We start from the raw sequence: 24,735 nt of genomic DNA on the forward strand, positions 1-24,735 counted from the left end.
AGGTTAAAGCAATAGCGATTACCCCTCAGACTGGTGCTTGTTCCCCCTACACTCTGCAGGCCAGGAGCTGAAGGCACCATGTGAAGCTAGCTGGCTGTGCAGGTCTCAGTGGCTTTTCGCCCTAGGGTTAAAAACCACGCACTCCCACTTACTGGTCCCAAAGTCCAGACTGTACTGACCTCTCATTTTTTCCTTTGTGTCTATGAGTTGATAAATCTGGAAATGGCCACAGCTGCTGCTGATCTGGAGTTCCTCTGGCCGGTGGCTGGTGAGGCCCACCCTGGGTCTAAAGCCTCAGAGTGGGGCTGGGCTCGGCTTCAGAGCGCTGTGCTGGATTCCTGCTGGGTTGTCCTCAGAGGGAGGTTAGCTTCTCTGTGTCATTTTGTGGGTTCTGCAGCTCCAAAGTTTGTTTAGAATCCCCTTTTTACATGGATTGGGGAGGGTGGAAGCTGGAGCTGCGGGAAGGTCGTGCTTCTACTCAGCCATCTTGGCTCTGCCCCCTACATTGTGGAATTTGATGATCACTAAACCATCTGAAAGGAATGAGTAGGAAAGTAGGAAAGCAGTAGGAAAGACTTTTAGGAAAGGGAAGGTGAGCCTGTCTCTTTCTAGCCAACCTCTTGCTATTCAGTCAATTAAATGACACAATTCCTACCCACTTAGTGAATAATGTACAGTAGGAGCTAGAGTGTAAAACTGTGACTTATGATTCCATAGTTAAAGTAAGGTACCTTAAATGAATGTAAAAAGGAAAAAAAATCTCCAACTAAGCCAATGAAAAATTTCCACATGACCCTGGCCATTCCTAGCACTATTTCTACTTTGTTATGTTTCTATATAATTTCTACTTTGTTATGTTTCTATATAATATCTATCCTGGCCTAAAGTAGGATGAGAATCCACTTTTCCATTCTGCTGGTACCAAGACCCAGTCTTGAGAGTAGACATTCCCAATTAATGCAGTAAAAACTAATAAATTTGCATATACATTCTCATAGTGGCATGGACTGCCTTTCTTCCTTAAGTATCTCAGTATTCTCTCAGAGGATCAACCACTCTACAATTGGCGTAACCAGGTCAGAACAGATCTACTCTTTACAGGAATATGCTGAGAATTAGGGTGACTCCATGTTAGGCAATCTGGGTATGTATAGGGCAATCCCACTTACAGACATGCAATTAAATTGCCATGAAAAGTGTAATTCTTTGACTCATAATGAGTTCATATTACTTAATATAGTTTTCAGGTGATAAAGATATTCTACACTACAGAGGGTGGTTACTAGCTGGTCTCCATTTTCAATGAAGACAAAACCAAAATCAAAGAAAAGAGAATGTGTTTACACTCAAAGAATTCAGTTCGTTAGCCTCCAGGGATCTATTTCCTTACAAAGAGAATTTCTAATGATGAAAAGTAGTATTTTTACACATTAGAGTTGCTGGGCTTTATTCAGGCATGGGAGAAAGCATCTGTTCATCTTTGGCCAAGTTTGAAGTTTGAATCCCTTCTACTACCTTGATCTTTCCTTAAAATATGAAACTTAGTATAACAAAGTAATTATCATGAAGATAAATTATCCATTATTAAAATATTTTGTTTTGCTGATGTTCAGTCATTTTCAGTCATGTCCAGTTCTTTGTGACCCCATTTGGAGTTGTCTTGACATAAATAGTGAAATGGTTTTCCATTCATAGATGAGGAAACTAAGGCAAACAGGATGAAGGGACTTGACCAAGGTCACATAGCTAGTAAGTGTCTGAGGCCAGATTTGAGCTCACAAGGATGAGTTTTCCTGACTCCAGGTCTGGCATTGTGCCACTTAGCTGCCCTAATAGCATTAAGCTATATGTATTTATAAAATTCACATGAAAATATATCCTTATTGTGCCTCTCTTTCTATTAAATACTATATATATATATATGTATATATAGACATATATATAGACATATGTATATGTAAATATATGTGTGTGTACATATATATATATATATTACATATTATCTCTATGGCCCATTGCTTGGCTGTAGTAAGCTTTTGTAGGACTATGAGTTTATTTTTTTCTTTTTTTTGTTTATTTGCTTTTTTTTTAAATTCTATATTTTTTGTTGTGTTGTATTTATTAAAAAAAAACAGTTTACACTATATAAAAACAGATATTGGTACTGGATTTGGCTTTGCAGTCATATATTGCCAACTCCAGTCCTTCTAGCTATTAATACCTTACTCTAGTCCTGGCTCTTAATTAATGATAAAACAGAATGGAATGAATAATTTCCAATCAAATTTTATATTTGTTTTAAGGTAATAATAATTTATATATTTTTTTCTCCTGAAAATATTATAGGGTTAGAGTGGGTCAGACTTGTGACATCTAACTAATTTCCTCATTTTGCAGAGGAGGAAACAGATCCAAGGAAGTTAAATTTCTTGTTCAAGGTTCCTCAAGTATGAATCATCAGGGGTGAGACTACAACCTAGGTCTCAGTATTCTGATTATATATATTGTCATGTGAAGAAATGTTATTGTATAAAAGTATTTGTTCCAAATCATTCATGTGTATACATAAACACATATATGCTTGTCTAAGATCCCTTTTTTCATGTTCTCTGAACTTAACAATGCAATTTTGTGATTTCACTATTAAATGCTGCTGGATGAAAAGAATATTAGGAGTGAGGTTTTAGAAGTCACGAATTCTAACACCTTTATGAAACTTTAATTCTCCACTATATTATCCCTTTTTCTTGTTCTTCCCAACATTTGTTTGAATGTTTCACTACGTTACAAATACCACATTTCACTTTGAGACAGTTACAACTATTAGGAATTTATCTTTTTGTCATCTTCGTTCACCTCCCTACACACACACACACACACACACACACACACACACACACACACACACAAGCATGCACACACCGTCCTCTTTTCCAAACTTCTGTCAAGAACATCATTAAACTCCATCACTCAGGCTAGCAAACTAGGTGTCATTCTTGACTTCTCATTATCTCTCACTCCCCATATCCAATCTATTGTCAAGTTCTACTCATTTCAACTTTTTAAAATCTCCCAAATACTGTCCCCTTCTCTCCTTTCATACTGCCACTAGTCTGGTGCAGGTCCTCATTACCTTATGCCTGGGCTAGTGCAACAGCATATTGGTTTGTGTCTTTGCTTCAAATCTCTTCTTCCATCACCTACTAGGCTGTCAAATTAATCTTCTTAAAGTACATATCTGACTTTGTCAAAGATACACATATGCAAACAAATACACACACACACACACACCCTAACTCCAGTGATTCCCTATTAATTCTTATTAAATGAAAAATTCTCTGTTTGGCATTCAAAGTCCTTCATAATATTGCCTCCTCCAACCTTTCCAGGCTTTGTTTAACTTACTCCTCCCCACACAATCTGCAATCCAATACAACTAGCCTCATTGTTTCCCCTCTTTACAAGCCCATTCATTTCCTGACGGTAGGCATTTTCACTGATTGTCTGACAAGCCTGGAATTCTCACCATTCTCATCTCTATCTCCTGGATTCCCTGGCTTCAAGTACTACATAAAATCCCACCTTCTATGAGAAATATTCTGATTCTTTTTAAGACTAGTATGTTCCTTTTTTTTAAAAAAAGCAATTGGGGTTAAGTAACTTGCTCAAGGTTACATGGCTAGTTATTTCTGGGTGTGGTGCTAAGTATCCAAGCCCGGATTTAATCCCCAGGTCATCCCAATACTGGAGGCAGTGCTTTTACTCCCTGAGACACCTGGCCACCCCCAATGTTCACTTTTTTTATTATTTTAATTGACACTGAATGTAATTAGTACCTAGTTATTTGCATATTTTCTGGCTAAACCTTTAAACTGTAGCATTATACTATCAGTTTCTTCTCTTTTTCCTTTTTCCTCCTCTTTCTTTTGTATTTCCTGTGCTTAGCACAGTTCCTGGCATATAGTCTCTTGACAAATGCTTATCTACATACTCAAATTTTCATCTCAGCAATTTCCTCTCACTATTCTAGCAAACTGATATCATTTTGCACAATGATTCCAACACCCAAAATAGTTACCATCATTATAATTATAAAGTTATCAACAAATATGGTAAAATTTAGCCTCTGTCATCATCCAACTAACTGATACAAATTACAGAACAGAATCAGTCAAATGACAGAGCCTTATTGCACTCAAGACCTCCTTCAGAGTTGACATCAATTCCTCAATCAATGTTCTTGGTATTCACTTATTCAAATACTTCCTAAACCAGTTAAGTGTTCTCTCACCCATCACACAGCTCTCTGTCATGTCCACCTGATATTGTTAGAGACTTTGTCAAAAGTTTTGCTGAAATCTAAGTATAAAAAGCCTATTGCATTTCCATGATCTACTTATATAGTAGCACTCTCAAAGAAAGGATACGAAATTACTCTGGGATGTTTTCAGTGAATGCTGCCAGAGGAATAATAAGAGTAAAAATATTCAATGTCTTAAAACCCCACTTCATGCATGTTACATCTTCTGAAAACTCTAGTTGTCTTCACTATATGCTGGGCTATTAAAAGTTTGCCCTTTTGCATACATCAATTTCAACTAAATGATTCTAAATTTTTTTTCTTTTCTTGCCTAACACAAAGCCATAATGATTTTATAGATCTTTGCTATTTAGATTTGCAATGTGTCATTGGTCATATTGGAACGTAGCTAGCTATTCTGATTTTGTAAAAGATTTCCCTTCTTTCAATATAACACTTTCCACCCTTGGTTTCCCAAACTTCCTTTAGAAATGATATGAATTGCAACTATATAAATGAAACTATGCTATCTGTTACATTTCTGACAATGGAGAATGTTTGATCATATTGGTATTTGAGAAATAAAATTATTTTGTTCTCCTTTCTTTGTTGGTTAAACAGTGAAGGAATAGTCAGGGGCCCAGGGTTTAATTCCTTTTAAATCATCTCTATTTCTTTCTTATATGTCTTATCAAGCTTGTGCAGCTTGCTGGATCTGTGCTGCACTGCTGCTGGTAAACAAAGTGCCTGTGATGATAACACTTTAATTGGGGAGGGGAATTAACAAAGATAACATTCCTTTTTGGAATTAATGCTTATAATATTCATTTCACTGGTACAATTAAGGAGTATCAATTGTAATACCAAAATATAAAAGGGAGAGAACGCATGATTTCCTGAAGTTCAAAATTTCAATCTTTTTTTTTCCAAATAAAAATGGAAAATAAGTATCATTGCAGAAGTATGGAGTCAGTATGAAATCATTCTGTGCACAGGTACCAAAATGTGGGCAAAAAGATACTTACAATACTCTGCTGTATCTTTATGCAGTGGTAATTGGGATTAGCATGAAGATGAAGATGTGTTGGCTCAGTCCTCTCCCCTTCCCTTCATATGTGCTGATCTCTGAAACTTCCAGGCAAGTTAATAGTGAGGCTACTTTCAATTCTTGGAGGTGGTAAAGAAACTGCACATGACAGAATGCCACAGTATGAAGATTTCTGGCTTTCAATAGCCATTATAAGAAGGCATCCATATCACCAAGGATCTCAAGGAGGAGATGCTCCCAATCTCCTTTCCATACAATTTCAGATTTCAACTGCACTCATCTCAGCTGCAAGATTTGGCTGTCTATCCTTGCCTTATCCTTGGTATCACACATTCCCCCAATTGCTTGTTCTTATACAGGTCAGGTCACTCTGACCAGACTTTCAATATACAAAGTTAACACAAAATCTCATATCTCAGAATTCCTTACCTTGGGCAGCAATTGGAACTTTTCTATTGAACAGTATACTAGTCTAATCAGGCAGTATGAAAAAGCAAACAATAGGTTAGAAAAAGGAAAAAATCACCCCCCATCACCAATGGAATTCACAGGTAGAAAGACAATTATATATTTCTTTATTCTTTTTTTTAATAATGTCTGCTACTAACCATTGTGATAAATCTTGGGATGTTAGACAAATTCAGTAAATAGCCCGACTGAATGGCATAAGCACACCCACCAATCACATTCAGAGTTACACTGAACATTAAATCGATAGCTATGTGCATTCACTCCTGAACTGTTTCCTGCCCTTTTTTAATCCCAGCAAGGAACACTCATTGACATTCTATCTTTTTTATTGTCTCCATATGGAAGCAGCAGGAAGGATCTATGAAAATTGCTTTCTTTTGCCCTACCTGGCTCATCATTTCAGCTGGTCAGAGCATGGAGATCAAGGTTAATGAGATCAGTATTCTGTGTGTGAGTACAGAAAGAAAATGTAGAATTTTACCTTATTTTTTTTGTAGCTACACACTGTAACCTTAATTCCAGCCAGCTATCTTCAAAGTTGTCTTACTAGTCAAAAGAATTAAATCAACAAGTATTTTTCAGGTAACTACTATATGAATAGCACCTTGGGAGAGACAGAAATATTATACTATCTCACTTATTTAGATGCCAAACATCTATTATCTTCAACTATTTAAAATGTAGCCAAGAATCCAGAAGTAAGCCAAAATAAATGCCATATAATGCTTATATCAAAGCTCATGGATGAACCTCTCAGTTCTATTTACTCTTACTGTAAACATGATTCTGTGGAGTTTCGTTATCAGCTTTTCCAGCCCATTTCAGATTAGAAGCAATTAATTTGAAAGAGAGATGGGTAACTGTTAGAGGTAAACACTGAGAAGCAGCAAGAATTGACAAATATCATCCTGTTACTTATGGAGTAAACAAAAGGGGAAAAATTCTTTGATAACTAAAAAAACCCACAGCAATTCAGAGTCATTTATTTCAGGGGCAAAGAGCCCTCTGCAATCTTTGATAGTGCCTGAGTATATCACTGCATGATATGGCAGAATACAAGAAGTCACGCTTAGAATTATAGCTTCTGGATTTAGAAGGAATGTTCAAACTTCTCTACTGCAAGTCCTTTATTTTGTAGATAAGAAAACCAAAGGTCAGCAAGCTTAAATATATTCCCAAGTACCTCAGTGGAAGAGATAGAATTTGAACCTAGACTCAAAACAATTCTCTTCCCAAAGTAGTACATTGCCACTCCTAACAAAGTTGTAGCAATAGATAATGGGAATGTCATTGTCTCTACTTTACAGGAGAAGCTAAGGAAAAAAGAAGTGAGTTACCTAGGTTAAACACATATTATAAGGTCAACATCTAAAATAGTTACGCAGGACCATAGTGTGGAGCTGTAAGGAACTTCAGAGATCATCTTATCTCCATCTCCCCCATTTCACAAAAGAAGACAGTGGGCTCCAAGGATATTACATGATTTTTCCCATGGTTAGATAAGCAGTGCAGGATTGGGATTTGAACCTAGGTCACATGACTCTGGAGCTGATTGACTTTCTTTTTTTTCCTCAAAAATTGGCCTTCTTGGGGGTTTACAAGCTCTGGAAATACCCTTGAACTTTGATTGAATTTTCCCACCTGATGAGGCACTTGCCTAAGGCCATAAATCTTTCCTTATTGGTAGGCCCAAATTTGTTACTCTTAAGCTAGCCTAGCCTTCCATTGTCCAGCTACTTACCACCCTCTATGCTAGCAAAATACCTATATTCATGTCTATTATCCTAGAACTAACCTAGCCCTCCATTGTCTGTTATCTCCAGGTAACCTTCAGCTATTTCCCAAACTTAATCTCATTCCTGGAGTCTCACCTCAGTCCTGGTCAAGATCCTCCTTAGACTCCTCCTCAAGAACATCCCCAAACCTCTCCTATAAACCACCCCCTAGATCCCTCCCCCAATCTTTCTGTATATAAGATCCATTTTGCTTCCCTGAAGGTGCTGAGACTCCATCTAGTGCAGACTCAGTCTGTGTCAGATTGTTCTGGCTAGCTTGTGTTGACAAATGGCACAGATACTTAGGCTCCTTGAGAGTCTACCCATTATGGTGAATCTTTAATAAACTTTGCTTTTCTTTGGCTGATAGAAGGCTGGAGTTGAATTCATTCAGCAGTACCCAGCATGTTGGTATTTTGGGGTCTTGAGCACCCCAAACCAGCAAACCTCTTCATTCTGAATAGTACTCTATTATCTTTCAGTATTCAAAATTACCAAGAGCTAACAAAAACTCAATTATGTTCATTCTATCCTACTTCAGAAATCTAGTAAGTAAGCATTAAATCCCATAAAGATTTTCCTAAGAAAGGAAGGTCTAATCACAGATACCAGAATGAGAATGATGAGTACAGTAAAGGGTAAAGAGATTAATCTGGCTAGAGTGAAGAGAAGATGATTAGAAATACTGCAGGAAAAAATGGTAGCAGATGCGGTACACCTTAGATTCTTGATCAAAAATATATACCTGATTTGATGGGAAATTGGAGATTACTGTCAATTCTTAAAAAATTGAGTGACATGATAGCAATGGTTTTACAAACATTTACAAAGTAGCAATTTGTAGGATAGCTTGAAGTAAGAAGAGACCAATAAAAACAAAGCAAAACAAATGGCAGCAACAACACAAACAAAATTCATAAAGTAACCACAGTAAATCAGACATGAGATGACAAATCTTGGACTGTGTTTATGACTATTAGAATAGTGAGGAAGAAACAAGAAATTGGAAAAAACAGGTAGAAGAAAATAAACTATGATGCAACTAAAAACAAAATATTAATAACTTACTAATAGTATGATGGCAATAAAATGTACTTATATAAAAGAGACCACTAAATGTTGTTTCTGATATAGAAGTGAAGGTAGGCTCTTAAAGGCTTTGACATCAAGGGGTAAGATGTCAGGTTCTAACAAGATAAAATGACTTTCTGTCCAGGTTTAGCAAAGCCTTGTGTGTCTACTGTCAAATAACTAAACTAACTCAGAAGTAGCTCATTGCCAGGGGGCTAACCACTAGGTCATGATGATTTTACTATCTAGTATTTATGTGTCACTTGCCACTTTGCCAAAAAAAAAAAAAAAAGCTTTACATTGTTATCCTATTTCATCCTCACAGAAACCCTGTGAGACACTAGTGTTATCCCCCTTTGATAAATGAGGACATTTAGGCTATGATATGTTGCTCAGGATCACATACCTATTAAGTTTCTGATGTTAGAAATAAAGCTCAGAACTTTTTGATTTTAAGTTAAGTACTCTATTTATTGGACCACCTAGCTGCCCATTGGGGGCAAAACAACTCATAAAATCTTCAGTTAAGGTACTGGGGAATTGTCATGGTTTTTTTGTTTGTTTGTTTTGCTTTTTGGAGGGGGGAAGGTAGGGCAATTGGGGTTAATTGACTTGCTTGAGGTCACATGGCTAGTTTTGTGATAGGTGTCTGAGGCCAGATTTGAACTCAGTTCCTCCTGACTCCAGGGTCGGTGCTTTGTTCACTACACCACCTAGCCACCCCCAATTGTCATGTTCTTAGACAAAAGGAATTATAATGCACACAAAATTATTCTCATTTTGAAACATTGATATATGTGCAAGAGTTTTAACTTGACATCTTGGATGTGAACAAATGGAAGGTAGAGCAGACATTTTCTCTGATACATGTGACTTTTCATATCTCTTCAAAACAGAAATGAAACATCAAAAATAAAAAAAAAACTTCAGCTGTTTATATAAGAGTGAAATTGAACCTGAAAAGCTTCTCCAGGTTGTTATTCAGTTATTTCAGCTGTGTCTGACTCTGACCCTTATAGGGGTTTCCTTGGCAAAGATATTAGACTGACTTGCCATTTTCTTCTCCAGTTCATTTTACAGATGAGGAACTGACTCTAAAAAAGTTAAGTGACTTGACCAGGGTCACACAGCTATAGGTGTGTGAAGACAGATTTGAACTTAGGAAGATGAATCTTTCTGACTTCAGGCCCAGCACTCTATGCACTGTGCAATGTTGCTTCCAAAAAGCTTCTGCATAGGAAACATTAATGTATCTTGGATAAGAAGGAAATTGGTAAAATTGTGGATTCAAGATAAATTTAAATATAAATACACAGATCAGTGAATGAATTAATATATGTGCATATGCATATATATGTATGACATATTTATGTATATATGTGTGTATGTATATGTGTATGTGTGTGTGCATGTGTGTAAATGTATGCATAAATGCCATTTCTCAATAGATAAATGGACAAAGGATATAAAAAATTAGATCTCAAAAGAAGAACTACAAATTCACTTTAGAAAGAAATTTGGAATTATGCAAATCAAGTGACTTAAGTGTTCATAATCTTTGAACTAGAAATTCCATTATGGCACTTATACTTGAAGGAAGTTGCTGATAAGAAAAAAGTTCACACACACTACAAAATGGTTATAGTAGCCCTGTTTTGTGATAGCTTAGATTTGGAAACAAAGCATATATCTATCAATTGGAGAACAGCAAAATAAATTATGGAAGATGAATGCAATGGAATTTTATAAGGCTAAACAAGATGATATATTTTATGAATACAGAGAAGTCTGGAAAAATCTTCACACATTGTCTTAAAGTAAAGTAAGCAGAGCCAAGAATGCAGCATACACATTAACAACAATCATTTAAAGGAAAAGAATGACACACCAAAAAATCAAAAGTGAATGCAACAAAATAAAAAAGAATAAATGGGACTTGAAGAAATTTTAGAATATAACTTAAACAGACCCCTTTTTGGAGGTAGAAGGTCCACAGGTATTTCATATTGAAGTTACTTTTATAGCTTTTTAATATTTTGATCAGTGGTGCTGACTTTTTAAACCTCTCAGAAATATCATTTGCCCCAAAGGATGGCACCCCCATATAGGGACGGGACTTGGAACACTATGGAGATGTAAGAAACCGAAACTATCAATAATTGTTTTTTCAAGAAATATAAAGGGTTTTAACTCATTTTAATCCATACAGTTGAAGTATATAAAATAAACCTTATATAATTGTAATAGGTCACTTAAAATTTTAAAGGAATTACAGTCATATAATTTTAGATTATATTGCTTTAAATTTAATCTAAATTATTTTAGTTTAAGATCACATTTGTCATTTCAGTTGTTCAGGCTACTCCCAGTGAGAAAATACCCTCTAATAATGCAGGTCAAAAACTCCTTGGTACATTATATTTTGAGAAAATATCCTGGAGCATGGAAATATTAAGTGGCAGGGTCTCAGCCCTGATGTTTAAGAAGTGGGACCAAAACCCAGATTTTCTTTGACTGCGGGTTTAGTTGCCTGTCTACTTTCATTCTGTACCTTTATTTTATTAAAATATATATAACAACAAAAGTTTTTTGAAGAATGTTTATTCAATGGATTGATTATGTTGTGTTCAGGTAACTTACAGCTTTGTTTTTTTCTATACTCTTCATATTCTTGTCTTCAATCTAATTTCATGCTTTTTCCTACTAAAATAACTTCCTGGTTTCTATTGACAGAAATAGCAGTCCTGGCATAGAGTTCTCTTGAAGATACACTTCTTCAAGTAAATCAATCCTGTATAATTTCATGAAATAAGCAGAAGAAAATCGAGTGAGAGAGAGTGTGATACAGTAGATCAAGAGCTATCTTTGGTGGCATGAGAAGGTTGGTTCAAGTCCCATTTCTGCTTTCTACTAGTTATGTCACTTGCTCAGTGCCTGAAACAACTCTTTAAAGAACAAGGAATTGCTAACCACAATGAGTTCTCATTGCCAAGTAAATCACAAGTCTGAACAACAGCTACAAACAACTAAAGCACATTATTTATTTAAATGAAATTTTGAAAGCTAACTTCCCTACATTGTCTGTTTTGCCTAAAATTTTTTTGTCTTTATTATCACTTTTATTGACAGTAAAAGACAAATTTAATTAAGTATTATGTATTTTCTCTTTATGCTACATAATGAAAATAAAATGTCAAATCAAAGAGATTTAAAAATTGTAGAAATAAAAATGACACAAGATTGAGTAAAATAAGGCAAAAAAAGAGACCCAGAAAAATACATGTTCTACAAAACCTCGAGAAAGGAAAGAACCCATTTTTCTGAGTTTTTGGCAAAGTCTTCCTAGATATCTCTCCTTAACTAAAGTGGGCTTTATAGCTTTCCCAAGAATAAGACAGTAGAAAAGAACAGGACAAGATTTTCTCCAAGTTGTAATATAGAATATAGGAAGGAAAAGCTGAATAAGAAGCCTGGAAACTAAATTGAAGTTGGATTATTAGAGACATTTAAATTCCTGAGGACTTTCAGTTGATATTATTGAGATTAGGGAACTATTATGGGTTTGTGAATATGTGGTTTGGCATGAACATATGGTCATATGTGCACATGTAAAATTATTAGATTAACTGTTTGAAAAAATATAGTTGAAGTTTGGAAAAACAGGAGGCAGAATGAAAAGTTAGAGTTATTATAAATGTTCAGGAAGGAGGTGATAGAGCCCTGTACTGGGGATATTGCAGAATATTGTGTTTCTCCTTTGTTTTGAAGAGAACCATGGCATCAGGGAAATGAAGAAATGCCTTGCAGTTGACTTTGATTTGAGTGAGGGAGGGCTGTGCAAGGTAACCAGTCTCACTTTCTCTTCCAGAGCCATGTGGATCCAGTGACCTGATCAGGATGATTGGAGATGTCCCAGGCTACAATGGGAGACCCTAGCCCATTTAGGCTAAGTCCTCTTCAGGTACTCACTTAGACTGAGGTAACATCCATTCAATGAATAGGCTTCTTTAAGAAGTGAGTCAAGGGATGGCCCCTTTAATTAGAAAAAAAAGAAGAAAAATTGAGCTGGGAGTGGAAGACCCTCTAGGTTACTGTTCCAAAGAGAAACAGCTACTATTGGCATTCACTCTAAGCCAGGAGGGCCCAAAATACAGCCATTAAGTGAAACTTGGCCTGGAACCTATTGTGGTCCAATCTATGAGTTTCAGAGTGAACTGGGGGAAAGAAAGAAAGGAAGAAAAAAAGAGGGAGGAGAAGAAAGAAAGGAAGAGAGAGAGGATAAGTTGAGTTACCCAACAATCTGGGTCCCCATTCAGGAAGCTTGGTCTACTCACAAGTTTCTCCTTAATATTTGAAGAGGACCAAGGCATCAGGGAAATGATGACATGACTAGCAGCTGACTTTGATTTGAATGAGGGAAGACTGTGCAAGGTCACTAGTCTCACTTTTTCCTCCAGAGGAGCCATCTGGATCCAGTGACCTGATGCTATTCATCAGGATTATTGGAGATGATCCAGGATGCAATGACTGACCCTGGTCCTTTAGAAAACATTGTGGAGATAGAATTGAATGTACTTACTTTATGATTGAATATCAAGGCAGAGCAAAAGGGATTGGGGGGGGGGGGGTCAAAACTGATTTTGAGGATTGAGACTTGGTCACCTGAGAGGACAGTGGTGGTACTATCCACAGAATTATACAAGTTAAGAAGAGACAAAAATATGGTGGTTTAGAGAATGACTTCAGTTTTAAAAGTTTAGTTTCAATTTTAAGAGGTATAACCATTCAAAGAAGTTAAGCAGACAGTTGGAAACATTTAAGCTCAAAAGAGAGATGAGACAGACTGCGTAAAATGATTTGGGAGCCATCAGAAAGAATGGATGATTGAAAGTAGGAGAGTGGATGAGATCAGTATCAGGGAAGAGAGTGCAGAGCAAGAAGAGAAATGAGTTGAGGACACAGCCTTGAGCCTACTTCATTTTTCTTTATTTGGAACTTGATGCATATTGACAATGCAAAAGATAGCCTAAGGGGGAGAAACTGGCAGTAGATGGCTCAAATAGATAAGCAAGTAGATGTAGGCTTATGTTATGTATCATATCATAGCTTAGACACATGCTTTACTTTCAAACTTCACAGAGATATAGTGAAATGATGCATGTAATAGAATATGGGTTCCTTAGGAGACATGAGTTTTACCATAGTAATATTTACAGGAAAGTGAAAGCCATGCCATTCTCTTTTTAATTAGGAAATATATGACTTTGGCAACACAGGGCATATAGCTGTCATTCTACAGTGACTTTCTAGCATGCTGATTCTAAAAGGGAATGGAAATTATGGCCACCTCTCTAAAGAGACAATGAAATTGTTCCTCTTTCAAATAGAATGTGTAGTACAGAGGACATGGGATATTAAATCATCAAGTAGCAGCTGAATATTTCAACCTATGATGGATGCCAAGTTTCTGGTGGGGATCAAAATCCGTCAAGTACAGTGGCTGCTATCATCAATCATGTCCATGTAGTGCTCAGTACTGCTGTGACTTATGAGTGTGCAGCAAGCCCAGGGGTGGTCAGAAGGAGGGGAGTGAAGTGGCAGTAAATGCATTCCTAAGCGGTATCCAAGCCAAATAGCATAAAACTCAGCACCTGTGGGACAGGGAGGAAGGGGGAAATGGAATTTGAAGAAATATGGCAGGTGGAAGGATGAAATACAGCCTAATAGGCCATAGAATCATAAAATTATAGAATGTTAGAATTGTAAATGATTTGATACTATCGAATAGTAGTATTGGTAGTAGTAACAGAAGTCATAGTAATAATCCCAGTTCCCAGTTCTAGAATACCTGGAGTTTATTAAAAAGCTTTCTATACCACCACTCAATGAAACAGTGCAAATATAATGATTTCCATTTTACAGACAAAGGAACTGAGACTCAGAGAGTTAAAGAGACTTTGTAAAGAGACTTTCTGAAAGTAACAGAATGCTAATGACAAAGGAAGGTACTCAATTTCATTTTGCTTCTGTCATAGGTTGATGAAACCATGAAGATATTTAGACAAGAGAACCTATACTGTGTAGAACTTTCAAAGAAAGACTCTTGAAATGACAAATGATAAGACTGGAATTCTCTTCCAAGCTCTTCTATTAAGAAGGTGATAGAAGTATACTATATAAGCTATTAGATTATTTAGACTTACAAGAGTCAGCGAAAATCAAATACAATGTGTTACAGAAAAGAATAAGCTCAGTTTACTAGATATTCATCAGTAATTGATCATATTGGCATAAATTTGGTAGAGTATTAAACAATGAGAATGGGATCACAGCTAATGACTCATTTTTCTCATACAGAAAAGAAATACCATTCCTTTACCTCAGTCCCATTTACATTAGACTGTGTTTTACTCTGTCTTTTTGTCCATAATTCATATTTTTATCTATATACATACAACTTTCTTTTCCTTTGTACTAAATGGAATGAAGCTTCAAAGTTTATATTCCACTTTAAGAAATGTTTAAGAAAGAAATAAAACACTTGGACTTGCCCTAGGTAACATTTTTATTTAATTTCAAATGTATTTCTAATGAAAACAATGGTACCATATCTAGAGAAATCCATATAGACATTTAAAAAGTTTTTGTTTTCTTTTTCAGACACTGCTTTAAAATCAATTATATGTGGGAAAAAGAAGCCTGAGGGTCGAAACTGAGTCAACACTACTTTATGGATACTGGACTGTCTTTACAACTGAAACATATTTTCACCATATGTGTCAATCACTGCCTAACAGAAGAGCTTTTATTAGTTTTCTCTAAATTATTACTTTTTTCTCACTTTAAATGGTTTGGAAAATTGAAATGGTATTTTACATTTTTATATTCTCCAAGAGAAAGTTTAGAACTAATCTAAAATGAAGCAACCAGCAACATATCAGCTTTGTCAATCATTATTGACATACTATTCAATTCCATCTGTATGCTAATATTAAGATTCATTTCTGCAAATGTATTCTTCCTATTAAAGGCTACCAGAAATGTACTTTCAGTGTAATTCCAATGAACAAATACACATCCTTCTCAAACACATGATGACATGCTTATGATTTTGGTTTAAATCTGGATGAAAAGAAAAAAAAATATATATGTGTATATATATATATATATATATATATATATATATATATAATTTGCCCCTAAAATTAGCTCACTCTTATACAGATCTTTTTAATGATTTTTAGATAATAAAATTTCCGCTGCAGTTAATAGTTACTTCATTGTGCTGTTGAAACCTTACTAACAGTAAACATTCTTTCTTTGAAGAGACTGTTGTCTTCTTTTTTCATAATGAATGACAACATAATAGGAATTCTAGAAAAGAAATAGAAATGTTGACAACTGTTTCTTGCCCTATTTCAGTGACACAGTGAACTGAAATTTGAAACTCTGCATGGCCAGTTGTAGATTTCATGAAAAAACACAAACCTTTTCTCAACATGATCTCTACTTCAAAACTTTATTTAGATTTTTATGAAAGGGAAGTATTTAATGGTTTTTACTGAAAAAAAGTTAATTGGAATAACTTTAGCTTTGAAATCAACAGGCTATAAAATAGTGTTGAAGAAAAATGATTTGGGGTTTCTTTAATTTAAAAAATTAAGAAATCAGTATGTTCTTTTAGGTTGTCTATATTTTATTTCCTTTATGTTTTTTTTTTCCTCCATTGAAATTATTTTACTAGCAATCAAATTGTGTGGATAAACTTTCTTTTACAGAGCAACAATGAAAACAAGGTTTTAAAAAAGGGATGTTGAAAAAGTTTTCTTATCAGTTTCTCAAATTTATATTGTTTTGTTACTATTTCCAGAAATATTGGTAGAAAAGGATGGAGTGTACAAAACAGAAAATGGACTGTCAAGTCCATGTTCTAAAGCCACAGTGCAGCACCTCAGATACCAAAGAGAAAGTATTTTACAACCTCATCTTTCTGAAAAGGCTGACACAGGTTTGAGGTGATTGTAAGGGTAGTGAATGAATACCGATTGACAAAATGATTCAAAACAACAATAAGCAACCCAGATGTACAGAACAATGAATGGGGAGATGAATGAATCCTTGGAATCAGATAATGGCAGAAGTAGGCACTTGATAAATTGTTAACTAAATCTTCTAAACTTTAATGTGACTCCATGAATCAGATGATGTGACATTGACATTGGAGGAATCTAATCCTCTCAGTCCTGTGAAGTTATTTTCAGTGGTCTGTATGTACTTAAATCAGTCACTCACAAGGATTGCCTTATAATTAGAGCCGTCAATTGATCTGCTTTGGGGAACTTCCATATTTCCTTGGGTCTCCCATAATTGCAAAAAATAATTGCAAAGTAAAGAATAGTGAATAGACAGTGATACTGGTGTCAGGCCAATGAACATGCAGGAGTGGGGAACCTATATCCTCCAGGCACATGTGACATTCTAGGTCCTTGTGCATTAACTGAGTCCAAGTTTTAGGGGGAAAAATATTTTATTAAAGGTATTTGTTCTGTGAAGTTTGGATTCAGTCAAAAGGCAACACTTGAGGAGCTAGAGTGCCATATATGACCTTGAGGGCATAGATTCCCTACCTCGGGCCACCAGACCAATGATGCAGTCTTTGACAGGTGCTATAATAAAAGAATACTGGGATTTGAATTAAAAGGCCTGGTTCTGATTAGAAATATTGCTATTTGTTCTCTTTCTGGCCTAGATCAAATCATTTAGATAATAGCCCTTTGGTTACTTCATTTACAAAATTAGGATAATATGTTCATCTCTAAAAAGTGATGTTTTAAAAACCATTGAGATAACATACACAGACATTAGACTAAAAAGCGGTGTGATAAAGTAAAATTAGAACTCTATTTGAATTTGAGAGAAGCATAAATTATAATCTCATTTCTGTTTGTCTTTGAATAAGTCATTTTATCCCTTTGAGTCTGTGGTTTATCAATTGTTAAGTGCGAATAATAACACCAGTACTTGAAATTTCATGAAGAAATTTTGAATTTTAAAGGAGGTAATGCAGGTTTTACAACTTAAAATTTCACTAAAATCTTGGCAATACAGGTATTTGTAAAGAACTTTTAATCTGTGATTTTATGTATATGATCACTAGTGTAGGTCCCAATAAATCATAGAATTTGATGTGTAAAAATACTCACTACTAACATTGTTTTTAAATTAGGTTGGGACAATATCAATGTTTGGTTAAGATTAATCTGGGCAACATTTTGTAATTTATAATGATTATCCAATTTTAGTACAGTTGTTTTTTCAATTCTCAGTGATAACTTTGGGTTTTAATTTGCATTATGATAATTTGTCTTTTATTAATTTAAGCTAATAAACTTCTGGTATATAATTCTAGTCGTAGATCATGTCATTCTAGGTATACAGTTCATGGTAACTTTTTGTACTATGCACTAGTGTGTCACAATTTCTAACACTCTGGATTTTAATCTGCAATAATTAACTGGACTGGGTGATTCAGTTCCACACCTCTGGACACTGGCCTCTGAGAAAGAAGAGTGAAACTGTCTTCTTATATGTCTTCTGTGGAACCCATATTGTTTTAATTTTGAACCACTCTGTTTTTATTTTTTCATTGTTGTTTTTGCCATTGATATTGTTTGTTTGTTATCTGTATCATTCTCAAGGTTCTGCTTATTTCATTCTGCTTCATTCAAGTAATTCTTTCCATGCTTCTTTGTATTGCTCACACTCATGATTTCTCTTATTATACTATAATATTTTCCCCATGTACATATCAAGAAAAATTTTTAGCATTCATTTATATAAGATTTTGAGGTCCAAATTTTCTCCCTCCCTCTTTCCTCTTCCCTTTTCTGAAAGTGTTTAGTAGTTTGATATCATTTATATAGGTACTATCATGTAAAAAATATTTCAATATAAGTCAAAGTTGAGAAAGAAGAAACAGATTTAAAAAACACAAGAAATAAAAAGTGAAAAAATATGATATGATATGCATTCAGAATCCAAAATTCTTTTTTAAAAGAATTTATTCAATTACTTTTAGTTTTCAACATTCATTTCCACAAGATTGAGTTCCAAATTTTCTCCCCATCTCTGCCCTACCCGCTACGCCAATCTTCCCTGATCTGTACTCCCTTCTATTATCCTCCCTCCCTCCCTCTTATCCCCTTCCCCCTTACTTTCTTATAGGGCAAGAGAGATTTCTATACCCTGTTACCCAGTTGCATGTGAATACAATTTTTTTTTTACTTTTGTCTTTAAAAACTTTGAGTTCCATACTCTTCCTTCATCCTTCCCCACTTAACACCATTGAGAAGACAAGCTATTCAATATAGGTTATACATGTTTAGTTATTCAAAACATTTCCATAATAGTAATAATTTGAAAGACTAACTATATTTCTCTCCATCCTATTCCATTCCCCACTTATTTTATTTTCTCCTTTGGCCTTGTTCCTTTTCAAAAGTGATTGCTTCTGACTACGCTTCCCCCAATTTGCCCTCCCTTCTATCATCTACCCCCTCTTGTCCTCTTGCCCCCTACTTTCCTGTAGGATAAGATATCCAATTGAGTGTTTATGTTATTCCCTCCTAAAGCCAAATCCAATGAGAGTAAGGTTGATTCTTTCCCTTTCACCTCCCCCCTCTTCTCTTCCATTGTAACAGTTTTGTCTAGTCTGTTGTGTGTGAGATAATTTACCCTATTCAACATGTCCCTTTTCCCTTCTCCTAATATATTCATTTTTTACCACTTAGTTTTATTTTTAGATATCATACCTTCATATTCAACTCATCCTATGCCCTCTGTCTATGTATAAATGTACACACATAAACGCACATGCATATATATGCATACACATACCCAACTCTATATCCATATATATGAATGTATACTTCAAATATCCTAATAATGAAAATATCTTATGAGTTACAATTATCATTTTTCCATGTAGGAATGTAAATATTTTAACTTTAATGAGTTCTTCATGACTTCTTTTTCTTGTTTACCTTCTCATGTTTCTATTGCATCTTGTTTTTGAATGTGAAAGTTTCTGCTCAGCTCTGGTCTTTTCATCAAGAATGTTTGAAAATTCTCTATTTCATTGAATATCTCTTTTCCCCCTGAAGGATTATACTCAGTTTTTCTGAGTTTTTCTGGGTAGATGATTCTTGGCTTTAATCCTAGCTTCTTTGACCTCCAGGATATCATATTCCAAGCCTTCCAATTCCTTAATGCAAAAACTAATAGATTTTCTGTTACCTTGATTGTGTTTCCACAAAATTCAAATTGTTTCTTTCTGGCTGTTTGCAATATTTTCTCCTTCATCTGGGAACACTGGACTTTGGTTATAATATTCCTAGGAATTTTCTTTTGGTGATCTTTTTGAAGAGGCAACCAGTTTATTCTTTCAAGGCAGTTTTCCATGATAATTTCTTGAAAGATGACATCTACACTCTTTTTATGATCCTGTCTTTCAGGTAGTCCAATAATTTTAAAATCTCTTGGATATGTTTTCCAGGTCAGTGTTTCTTTCAATGAGATATTTCACATTGTCATTATTTTTTCATTCTTTTGTTTCTGTTTAAAAATATCTTGATTTTCCATAAAGTCATTAGTTTCCATTTGCTCCATTAAAATTTTGAAAGAATTATTTTTTTTTCTGTGAGCTTTTTGGACCTCCTTTTCCATTTGACCAATTTGCTTTTTAAAGCATTCTTCTCCTCATTGACTTTTTTGACCTCTTTTGTCATTTGGGCAAGTTTATTTTTAAGGTGTTATTTTCTTCAGTATTTTTTGGGCCATCTCCTTTAGCAAGCTGCTTGATATGTTTTTCATGATTTATCTTTTCATAATTTCATTTATCTTCTCACTTTTTCTTCTATTCTCTTACTTGATTTTCAAAATCCTTTTTCAGCTCCTCCATGGCCTGAGACCAATTTATATTTTTCTTGGAGGCTTTGGATGTAGTTTTGACCTGGTTGTCTTTTTCTGGTTCTATGATTTGATCTTGTCACCAAGTAAGTTTCCATAGTCTAATTTTTTATACTGTTTGCTCATATTGCCAGGGAATCATTTGACTTTTGAGTTCTTTGTCAAGATGGGACTCTGCTTTCAGAGTGAAGAGTATTCTGTCCCAATTTTCAAGCATTCTACACAGCTGTTGTCATAGCCTCTTCTAGGCACCTCTAAATTTTCAGTTCTTCTAAGGGGGTATGATCAAAATCTTCTCCTGGCTTGTGCTCTAGTCTGTGAGTGACTATAAGCATTCTTTCCTGCCTTAGAACCATGAGGATGACTACCTCTCCATAACTGCCACAAGCTCTGCCACACCAGTGCTCCTCCTCACCCCAGAACTGCCATCCAAGGCTGCAACCCATATCCAAGCAGGGCAAAGCAAAAGAATCTTGCCTCAGCATCAGCAAATAGATACCTGCAATTGCCCTCTGATCTGTCACTTGATCCCCCCACCATCTGTGGGCCTGGAGTTCCAGAAGCAGCTGCTACAGCCACTACTGACACTGATGCTGCTACTGCTGCTGCCACTATCTCTGCCAACCTAGGAATGTCACCAGCCCATGCTTTTCTCTCACCCAGGTCTGACAGAGCTTCCCAACTGACCTTCTACTTTATCTTTGACATGTGTGGGTTGAGAATCTGGAAACCACCACACCTGCCAGTGATTCAGTCCCCTGAGGCCTGCTTCACCCTGGTCTGTGCCAGCACAGGTCATGCTAGACTGTTCTCTACTACTAGCTCTGTGTGACAGACCCTTCCTATCCCCATTCCAGACTTTCTTGGGCTGGAGATTGGTTTCACTCTGTCATTTTGTGGCTTCTGTAGCTCTAGAATTTAAGAGTCATTTTTAAATTTGGAGGGTTTTGGTGGAGAGGTCAAGCAAGTCCCTACTTTAACTCCACCATTTTTATTCTGCCCCTCTCCATCAATTCTTTATTGGAATATGGATAGCATGTTCCTTCATGGGTCCTTTGTACTTACATAATTTTGTTGATGAGAATAACTGAGTCATTCATAGTTGATCATCAAAAAATGTTACTGATGCTATGTGTAGTGTTTTCCTGATTCTGCTGATTTCACTTTGCATCAGTTTGTACAAGAGTTTCAAGTATTTTATGAAATCTGCCTGCTTATCATTTCTGATTGCACAATAGTCTTCCATTATATTTGTATTCTGCAGTTTGTTTACTGTTTGTCCATTCCCCAATCGATGGTTATCCCATCAGTTTCTGAGATTCTTCCATTGTGAAAAAGACTGCTATAAATAGTTTTGCACATTTAGGTCCTTTACCCTTTTTGATGATCTCTTTGTGATACATACTTAGTAGTGGAATTATTGGATCAAAGGGTATGTATGCACATTTTGGGTGCCCTTTGGGTATATTTCCAATTTGCTCTTCAGAATTTTTGTATCAGTTTACAACTCTCTCAACAATTCATTGTCCAAATTTTCCCACATCCTCTGAAACATTTATCATTTTCCTTTTCTGTCATATTAGCCAATCTCAAAGGTGTGAAGTTGTACCTCTGAGTTGTTTTAATTTGCATTTTTCTAATCAAAAGTGATTTAGAGAACTTCTTCATATGCCTATAGATATCTTTGATTTCTTCATCTGAAAACTGCCTGGTCATAGCATTTGTCCTTTTATTAATTAGAGAATGGTTTGTATTCTTTTAAATTTGACTCAATTCTCTATATATTTGAGAAATGAGGCATCTATGAGGGTGACTTGCTATAAAGATTGTTTCCCAGCTTTTTTCTTTCCTTCTAATCTTGTTTGCATTGATCAGGTTTGTATAAAAGTTTTTTTTTAATTTAATAAACCAAAATTATGTTTTACATCTTGTAATGTTTTCTATATCTTATTTAGTTATGAATTCTTCTCCCCATAGATATGACAAGGAGATTATTTGTTACTCTTCTAATTTACCTATGGTGTCACCCTTTATGTCTAAATCATGAAACTGTTTTGATCTTATCTTGGTATACAATGGGAGATGTTAATGTCCTAATGTGTCCTATTATTTTACAGTTTCCCCAGCAGCTTTTGTCAAATAGTGAGTTCTTATTACATAAGCTGGGTCTTTGGGCTAATCAAACACCAAGTTGTTGTGGCCATTGACTACTAAGTCTTGTGTATCTAATCTATTTTATCATTCCTTCATTCTATTTATTAACCAGTAGCAGATATTTTCAATGATTACGGCTTTATAATATAGTTTGAGACCTAATATTACTAGGCCTTCTTCCTTTGTAATTTTTTGTTCATTAATTCCCTTGACATTCTTGACCTTTTGTTTCTCCAGATGTATTTTGTTGTTATTTTTTCTGGCTCTACAATGCACTTTTTTCACAGTTTGATTAGTATAGCATTTAATAAGTAAATGAATTTAGGCAGAGTTGTCATTTTGATTATACCGGCTTGGCCTACCCATTAGCAATTAGTATTTTTCTAATTGTTTAGAATGGGAAAAGTGTTTTGTAATAGTGTTCATATATTTTCTAATTTGTCTTGTCTAGACTTGTGAGTATTTTATATTGTTTACAGTTATTTTAAATAGAATTTCTCTTTCTCATATTGCTGAGCTTTATTGGTCATATAAAGAAACGCTGATGATTTATAGGGGTTCAATTTATTTTCTAAAGTTGTTATTTTAAATATATTTTAAGTTGGTTCTCTAGGGTTCTTTAAGTATACAATCATATAGTCTTCAAAGAGTGATAGTTTTGTTTCCTCACTGCCTATTTTCATTCCTTCCATTTACTTTTCTTCTCTTATCATTATAGCTAGCATTTCTAGTAATATATTAAATTTTAGAGGTGATAATTAATATCCGTGTTTCAACCCTGATCTTATTAGGAAGGTTCTAATTTTATCTTCATGATTTTAGATAGATGTTAATTATTATTTTAAGGAATGCTCCCTTTATTCCTGTACTCCCTAATGTTTTTTAATAAGAATAAATGCAGGGTGGCTAGGAGGTTCAGTGAATAGAACACTGGCCCTGGAGTCAGCAGGACCTGATGTCAAATCGGGCCTCAGACACTTAACACTTCTGAGTTATGTGACCTTGGGCAAGTCACTTAACCCCAATGTTCTGCCTTCTTTTAATGATAATTTAATTTTAATTTGAAGATCCCTTTGCATTGGCAAAGGTACTTAGCACTTAGCAATTGATCAAGCCTTTGTTGGGGAAACAGAAGGTATGAACTCCTGTCTCCTGTTGCTGACATAACAGGAAGGGACTGGCTGAAACAGGAAGTAGCTCTTGCTGTGTATAAAAGAAAACCTCAGAGAGACACACTCAGAATTTCTTGGGACCAGCATCTGGTGGCAGAGCAGCTACAGAAGAAAGAATGGAGAACTGAACCAGAATTTCCTGAGAACTTGTGGTGGTGGAGCTTCTTCTGAACAGGAGCCCAGAGCCCATAGCCCAAAGACCAGAACCTGGAGTCCAGAGCCCAGAGTCTGGAGCCAGGAGCCCAGGTGACTGAGGAAGCATGACTGGGATGCTGAGACTTTTTTTGTTTGTGTCTTGGTTGAGCTTTGAATTCCCTGGAGCAGAAATTGTGAAGAATCTAACATGGACCAGATGCTGTGAACTTCAGTGTGGAACAGTACCTACCCAGAGAGCTGAACAAGGAACTGGGAGGCATCTGCCTTTGAGCCCAGGTGACAGTCTGGTGAATTCAGGTAGAATCTGGGACCATTGAAGGGGATCCAGGGAATCTGAGAACTGGCCCTAAGTCAAGATGAAAAGACCTCTCCCTGGGTAATAAGTATTGATGAAATTGCAGTTTACTAGTGACCTAGGGATGGAGGGTTTGTGTATGATACTTAGTAATTGATTGCTGGATAAGTGACTGATAGAGTCAATCAAGTTTGTGCTATGAGTAGAAGACTTTGGCTATTGTACTTTGAGATGATTGTTCTTTGTTCTAATATTCGTGTCCATTTTCATGATAAGCTTTTGTGAATACTATGTTGTGATTTTCTGTGATAATTCATAATATTGTG

The sequence above is a fragment of the Petaurus breviceps genome, unplaced genomic scaffold (assembly GCF_028583685.1).
Source record: "Petaurus breviceps papuanus isolate PSGF00001 unplaced genomic scaffold, PetGlider_PUasm1.0 90579, whole genome shotgun sequence".
NCBI lineage: Eukaryota > Metazoa > Chordata > Mammalia > Diprotodontia > Petauridae > Petaurus > Petaurus breviceps.